The 8,480-nt window shown below is 40.9% G+C and overlaps 1 non-coding gene across 1 annotated transcript; it reads left to right on the top strand.

Moving 5' to 3' along the window:
* The first annotated feature begins 607 nt into the window (after positions 1-607).
* Trnal-caa lies at positions 608-682 on the top strand. The gene has a single exon. It is a non-coding gene; the product is annotated as a tRNA-Leu (tRNA).
* Positions 683-8,480: the final 7,798 nt, after the last annotated feature.

Here is an 8,480-nt window from a genome sequence, read left to right as displayed (position 1 = left end):
ATTTTCATAATGTGACAACATTGCTCTTCGGAAACAGGAGAGGCAAAAATTACAGGGACCTTGTGGATGAACTCATTCATGCTTATAATGTCACTGGCTGCAACATGACCCTGAAAATGCACTTCCTCGATGTGTGCATTTGGTTCAAATTGTGATGAGCATGGTGAATGGTTCCGCCAGAACATTTCTCTCATGAAACAGCGGTACACAGGATGGTGCATGACTGCTATGTTGGATCATTTCTGCTAGATGCTACAGAGAAATGCTCCAGACACCACTCACAAGAGGCAGGCAAAGAAATGGTGTGTGTTAAACTAGGAAAGTTCAATTAATGAATACATCCAATTGATTATGGTAATAATAAAATTGGTTCAAATGGCTCTGCGCACTATGGGACTTAACTTCTGAGGTCATCAGTCCCCTAGAACTTAGAACTAATTAAACCTAACTACCAAACTTGGGACCTTTGTCTTTCATGGGCAAGTGCTCTACCAACTGAGCTACCCAAGCACGACTCATGACCCGTCCCCACAGCTTTACTTCTGCCAGTACCTCGCAGGAGAGCTTCTGTAAAGTTTGTAAAGTAGGAGGGATGGGGCGTGAGTCATGCTTGGGTAGCTCAGTTGGTAGAGCACTTGCCCACAAAAGGCAAAGGTCCTGAGTTCGAGTCTCGGCCCGGCATACAGTTTTAATCTGCTAGGAAGTTTCATATCAGTGCACACTCCACTGCAGAGTGAAAATCTCATTCCAGTCTCATAGTTATTAGCGATGGTCTTTTGTCACTCAAGAATGTTCAGCTGATGTGTGAAAAGACATTTTCATGTCAAAAGTAGTGAAAATAAGTGACAGAAAATCTACTGTGAACAAATAACTGAGTAGTATAGTTTACAGTGATTATTGATTCCAAGCAAAACTGCAGCTCATATCTATCAGTATGCACCATTGTTAAAAACAATGATAGTTTGGAATCACAAATTACTAGTTTTACATAAAACTATAAATTGATGTAACATGGAAAAACATTTAACTGAGACATTGATTCAGGTGTCACTATGAAGAGCTTTCAGAATACTACAAGCACCCAAAGTGGGGCTATAAAAATATTCGCCAAAATATGGGTGAAAATTGGTATTAAACCAAAAATTATAAAAAATCAAATATGTCATCTCATATGATTTGTAAATATGTTCAGAATTATAGCAAACACACATCAGAGGAAAGCTTGTGTCAAAAAAATCAAAAAAGCCTAACAAGTACACTCACAAGCAAATGCAAGAGCTATGGCAGCACTGAAAAGGAAATGGAAAAACATCGCAAATCGATCATGTAGTCAGTCCATCAGGCATAAGGTGGTCAGCAACAGTCCCCACTTGTGGTTTATCTATTCTGTAACCATTATACTACACTATATAACCATTATATTCAAGGGATTGATAATTAAATTATATATTAATACAAAACACTTGTTATGATTTTATCATGACATTTTTGTGAAAAATTTATCATGCAGACTCAAACTGCACACACAGAATTTTTTTAAAATCCTGGGTCTGGAAGAAAGGAAGCATGTTTTCCACACCCAGTATACGCATTTACCTTAGCTGTTCATTTAATCGTCAGAGAAAATAGAGAACACCCAATCAGATTAGCTGATACAGGATGTTGTTTACATACATACAAATATGCAACCATTTCAGATTATTTATCACAATGATGACACAGGAATTCACCTTAGAGTATGTTACCCTACTATTGAATGAGTAATACACATTACCAGAAAGCCATGAATGTGTTGTCTTAAACAGACTAGAATGGTTTACTGTTATTTCAACTGCTGGCTCCACTGAATTAACTGAATATGGTAGATAATATTTCATGACATTGTGAATCTGGTGCTTAACTTATAAGGTACCAGTATGAAAAGTTCAAAATACAGGTCATTTCTTCCTTTTGGGTCACACTCCCAGAGCTACAGACTGTTTTTCTCTTGTGGCATATATGACTACTCATAAGTACCCTGACGACCTTGATTCTTTATCTTCTGGAAGTAGGCATAGTTGCATGCTACAGACTTATTTTGCAAAATGTAATTTACTGGCCTATAGGAATGAATAGGTAGAAGAGTAATTTGTCGCAATCAGTTTCTGATTTTAACAATGGAACGATCTGTGGGCCTGAGGATGGTATTGAAGCTGGATGTCTCCATTTGTATACAGCCATTAATGATGGAACCCCACTTTTATCAGCTGTTCTGGACTTGATGTGAAGGTGTCTATGGCATCATGAGAACTTTTCTGATGTATATGGTGAAAAAGTTAGTTGAGTTTAAATCAGAATGCAGTACATTATAGAAACCCACACTGCTAGTCATGTGGTCTGACATAACATACTGCTTCCCAAGTGGGAAGTTGTGCCGGTCCACAGCATGAATCCACCCGGCAGATTAGTGTCGAGGTCCAGTGAGCCGGCCAGCCTGTGGATGGTTTTTAAGGCGGTTTTCTATCTACCTTGGCAAATGCAGGCTAATTCCCCTTATTCCACCTCAGTTACATTGTGTCGGCAATTGCTGTGCAACCACTGTCTCCATGTATGCGTACACAACAATTACTCTACCATGCAAAATTTGGGGTTACACGCGTCTGGTATGAGACATTCCCAGGGAGGTCCACTGGGGGCCGAACCACACAATAACCCTGGGTTTTGTGTGGGGCAGTGGTGAGGTGGGTGGGTGGACTGCTGTGGCCTATTGTGGGGTTGTGAACCACTGGAGGCTACAGCAGGATGAAGACTCTTCTTCGTTTCTATGTACTCGGTTCAATACATACATACAACCATTATAGAATAGTCCTTTTGATGGCATAGGAGGCTAGAATATCACAAAGGCCAGTGGGTGCAGTAAGATTCCAGACAAACTGTAGGTTCAGAGCCAAATAATTAAAATGCATAGATCTTAAAATAGTTCAGTGACCACTGACAACTAGTGGAAATGACGAGTCAGTTGCTTTCTCTTGTCAAAGATAGAAGAGAGGTCCTAGTAGCCACATGGATGCAGGACATGGTAATTAATTCAGGTAGAACCATAAACTGGGCCAACTTTGGCTCATTATTTACAGTTTTTCAAGATTAAAGTTTATGATGTCCTGCATTTATGTTTACAAAAATGAAAAAATAAATCTGTGATAAAAATTATAGTTCTATGAATACATTTTGAAATAGAGTGCAAAATTAATCATTATTACTTGGAAAAAAGTTTTTTTTTTTTTCCTAAATCGGCTAATGCTGCTAATAATTATCAGCCAATATCCTTACTTACAGCATTTTCAAAAATCTTCGAGAAAGTAATGTACTCAAGAGTGGGAAGCCATTTCAACAGTAATGGGATACTTAGTAAATCACAGTTCAGATTTCAAAAATGCTGTTCCACTGAGACAGCATATACAATTTCACTGTCCACATAATAGAATCTTTAAATAGTAAATGTCACCAATTGGAATTTTCTGTGATTTGTCCAAAGCATTTGACTGTGTGAACCATGACATTATGTTACAGAAATTACAGTTCTATGGTATAAATGGAATAGCATATGAGTGGTTTAAGTCATACCTACAGAACAGGAAGCAAAAAGTTTCCTTATGGGTCAAGTGATTTAAAAAGGTTTGCCACTACATCTAACTGGGGTGGAATTACCTTAGGTGTTCCACAGGGTTCAATCATGGGTCCCCTTCTGTTCTTGATATATGTGAACGAATTCCGTTCCTATCTCAAACAGGAAGCTGAACTGACACTGATTGCTGATGATACAAGCATCATTATTAATCTGGTAAAAGAAACTCCAATTGAAAATAATACAAATAAGGTCTTTGGAAAAGACTAAGTTTTTGGGTGTACACATAGACGAGAATCTTAATTTGAAAATTCATATTTTGGATCTTCTAAAGCAACTAGGTTCAGCAACTTTTGCAATCAGAATAATTGCCAATTTTGAAGATATAGAAATTAGTAAGCTAGCATACTTTACAAACTTTCACTCTCTGATGTCATACGAAATAATATTTTGGGGTAACTCAACATTTAGAGAAAAAGTATTCACTGCTCAAAAGAAAGTGGTTAGAATAATGCGTGGGGTTCATAGTCACACATCTCGTAGGCATCTTTTTAAAAAATTGGGAATTCTTACAACAGCCTCACACTACATTTACTCACTAATGAAATTTGTTCTGGACAACATGGACCAGTTTAAAAACAACAGTGACATTCATGATTATAATACCAGAAAAAAGAGAGACTTACACTATCTTGAAAATTTCTTGGGTATTCAGCCAGGTAGCGTCATCTAAAAGGTGCGATATTTTGGCAAGCCGACTTCTTGCCATCTTCAGGCGTTCAGACACCAGAGCTTTTTAAGACAAAAATTTAAAAATCGAGTTTTTGACAGTTCTTCATGTACAAGTCCCCTTAAGTCTATAAGTATCAAAAGATGTGTTATGTATAGTGCTTTCACTAGAGCCACTGAAGAAGCTAAAAAACATTAAATGCATCAGGTGAATGAGATTTTTAATTTGCAGTACACTTAAGAATGAAAATCAGTAGTAATTGTGACAGCTATTGATTTATGATGCTCAGATAGCATTCAGTGCATCTGGGTATTATTAGTAACTATGATTACACTTACACCTAGTTACAGGAACGAGAGAAAGAGTCATCAGCTTTAACTTTTGGTTTTTTGGCCTGGGTTACCTCAATGGCCACATCTCTGAAACATGAGCTGCGCTCCTCACTTCCTGGCCCATTCAAGAAATCCATCGACAATGGAAATATATCCTTCCTATGACTAATACAGATGGCAACATTACATAATATTTATGGCAACTCTGCAGTCCTAGGATGACACCATAGAATGGCACAAAGTTATCTTGCTAAATTCACTTGATATGTTCTTCTACATTCCATTAAATAAACTGAATGACATCCACTTAACATGAATGACATGTAGTTATCAAATTAATGGTGTTGAGCCCACGAAGGTAGTTCCATGCATAAAGTTCATCTATTCCCGCCCTTTAACTATTAATTACCTAATGTAGCTATCACTATGGCAGTGTCAGAGAAGAGAACAGAGTCATGGCTTACTATCCCAGTGGCCATGTGGCTGCTGTCTGAAACAAAGGCTTAATTAGTTGCTGGTTCCAATCTGGCTGGAGAACTAGTATGCTGTGTCTTCATTTTGCTATTTCTTCAAGGGGACTGGTTCATGAAGAGGGAAGACAAGGGGAAATCTTGAAAAATTTGTCAGTTTTCGAAATATGTAGCTCAAAGAATAAGAGTTTAAGCCAGTGCAATGGTTACCAACTTTTAACAGATCTTGTGGGAATAATTTGATGTATGAACCACAGATTTTGGTCTAATAACTTTTTCTGAATTACATGAAATGTATTCGCAGTTGATAATAGGGACAACCATCAGCTGTATAACAGAGTGAGGACAATGAAAATTTGTGCCGGACTGGGACTCAAACATGGGTTCCTGCTTATCATGAATGGTCGCCTTACCATTAGGCTGCGGCGTCGATGACATTGCACCAATAATCACACGCTTTTAGCAGTAATTTGTGGCGGCGATGAAATTGACACCAACATCGATATGCGTCCACCTTTGGACTCTAAGCATTATCTTTGGCTCTTCCGCCATGTTCAGATAAGTTCTTTGTGATCCTTGTATGTCTTAAGGTTAATAAATGAACTACTGCTAAATGGGTGTAGTTTGGTGTACTCAACCTGAACACTCCCATCACTGGTGACCCCCAGTTGTAACGTCTTCCGTTTTCACTGTTTTACTGTGTCCACGACCTCCGCGTCGGATATTTTCATGTGTATTACATCGACACAGTATTTGAACAATGACTTCAGCCCAGTGCCTAACGCCAAATTTTGTGATCGACTCGCATCGTGTTGCGGGGAATGAACACCTGCCAGGACTGCAACACAATGCCTCTCACTCGATGATTCCGCCGATTTTGCCAGACGTTTTCGAGCCTGCAAACAATAAGTGAGGTTAGGATTGCACATGACTCCAGCTATCAAATGCCTTTGTTCCCGCCACACTTGCCCTCCCTCATCGACTGTGCAGTTACCTCTTACGGATCACCGTGCAGTGCGGGACCAGTGTTGATTTCTGCAAATGCTCTGTCGAGCAACCTACTACCGCCAGGACAACGGTTTGCCATGCCGAAATCCATGCAGTACCACGTGGATACCTGCCACGTGGCCGGAACTGCTTCGTTCACAGGTCAACCTGCTCAGCATCCGACCACACCTGTGCCTGCCTCGGTTCAGTATCAGCACATGCCTTCCTACTTCGATACCTCAGCCTGCAACAGGAACAATAACTTGTTATCTGTGCCTGATCTCCACCTGCGTCCCACTACTATGCCTCAGTGTATTGTGCCATGACATTCAGCTTATCTGCACACTGTTTTGAGTGGAGTGACTATGAACAGTGAACATTCACACATTCCATCCCACGTTCGACATCATTTCCCACACTGTGCTTCTGGACAGCCCACACCTCCGCAGCCTCCCTGCAACACAGGTGGCCCCAGCTCTGATCATACGTCGAGCTTCCCGTGGACGAACACGCGTTCTCAAACTTTGAACTTTTTCTCACCTGTCGCCCCTGCGCCGGCTCCAGTCGAGCTTCCACTACTGCTCTCGGCAAATCTCGGTGCTTCATCCGTGTTGGTCTTCCGTGACGCATCAGTCCGAACACGCCCCCAACATGTTGAGCTTCCGCAACCGCAATCGACACATTACGGTGTCTCACCTGCGCCGGCCTTGCGCGTCGCGACGGATCGCGGTCAACCACAATGTGTCACCTTCACGCTGCCACCTGAACAGCCATCGTTGCCACATCCCCTGCAGGCACACTCTCCTGGAACACTACAGCAACAACAGCTCGATTCAGGCAGTGCCCCGACGAACTCAACTCAACTTGTTCTTCCGAACATTCTACAACGCTTACCAACACTCCGCCGCGTAATCCCGACAGAGCAACAACCTGGTTCAAAATTGTGGACAAAGTGTTTGACCATTACAAACTCGACGAGTCAACCAGGTTTCTGTGCCTCATCACCCACCTGCACGACCAGGAGGACTTGATTGCTGACCTGGTCGACGACCCGGACTCATCTAACCAGTACACTCTAGCCAAAATGACAGTTCTACGTCGGCTTGCACTCTCAACTGAGGCACAATATGGGAAGCGCTCCACGTCAAGCAACTAGGCAATGACAAACCTTCAAAGCACTGGAGAGGGCTACGTGCCCTGGTCAGCACCGATCTACTCTCTGACACAGCTCTCCTTGCCATCTGGTCAGATATTACTTTATTACTAGATCTGTGTCGTTTACCAGTCATGACTGGACAGACTGCGTCAAGATTAATTACATAACTACATTTAAAAAAATATTCACAAAATTTAGACATTTATACTTAATAGAAAAAATATTTGTTGGCCCATTCACTTTGGTCACTATTAAAGAATTCACCAATGGAGTACAATGGGCGTTCATTCAGGTCCTGTGCTACTCTCCTTCTGAATGTTCCTAGTGGTAGGGCACTCCTTGAGTCAGTGAGTTGAACATCTTTAGGGCAACCACTGGAAAGCTGTCTTGCGTTCCCGTCAGTCGACACCTGGGTATTTCGATCCTCCTCTTGTTACGGGTATTGTGATTGTGTATATCTTGCCTCATGCTGAAGACTCCATGGTTTTCTTTCATGCTGATGTGACATAAAAACACATACTGGCTGAAGACCGTCATAATTCCTAACTGCTTGAATATAGGCCTGCAGTGCTCATGTCTTTTACTTGATGTGATTATTCTGACAGCTTTTTTCTATAGAATTAGCACATCCTTACAACCTACAGAATGTCCCCATAACAGTAGGCCGTAATTTATGTGGCTATGGAATAGGGCATAATATACTGTTCCAGCTTTTGTTCTTGTGATGTTGCTCCATGAATTGATACCACTTGTCTCCAGTTTTCCAGGTAAGACTGAAAAGTTGCCAGAACAACACCTCTGACACCGTAACACTTCAATTTATTGTACAGTATCTTGTGGGAAATGCAGTCAAATGCCTTGCTAAGATGACAGAGTGTCAGTGCCACACTTTCTCTGTCTTTGAATCCTTGCCCTATTTTTCTGGTTAGGCCAGTGTTGCCATAAACGTTGACTTTCCCTTGCAAAAACCATGCTGCGTGTCCTGGAAGAGTTTATTTACTTCAAAATAATTCTGTAACTGTAAGCATTTCTTGATTGCTATAGATGATGGTTGAGCAAGCTCCAGAATAATTTTCTTCAGCATTGTGCAAGACATACAATAGATATCTTCTTTCTCTGAGTTCTTGTATGACTTAACTATTTTTACAATATCCTTAGGGCGCACTTCCTTCCAGTTTTCAAAAGTGCTACTGGTTATGTT

Source organism: Schistocerca americana, unplaced genomic scaffold (assembly GCF_021461395.2).
Source record: "Schistocerca americana isolate TAMUIC-IGC-003095 unplaced genomic scaffold, iqSchAmer2.1 HiC_scaffold_34, whole genome shotgun sequence".
Classification (NCBI taxonomy): Eukaryota; Metazoa; Arthropoda; class Insecta; order Orthoptera; family Acrididae; genus Schistocerca; species Schistocerca americana.
Note: the sequence above shows the minus strand (reverse complement) of the source record. Positions and strands in the feature narration are given on the sequence as shown.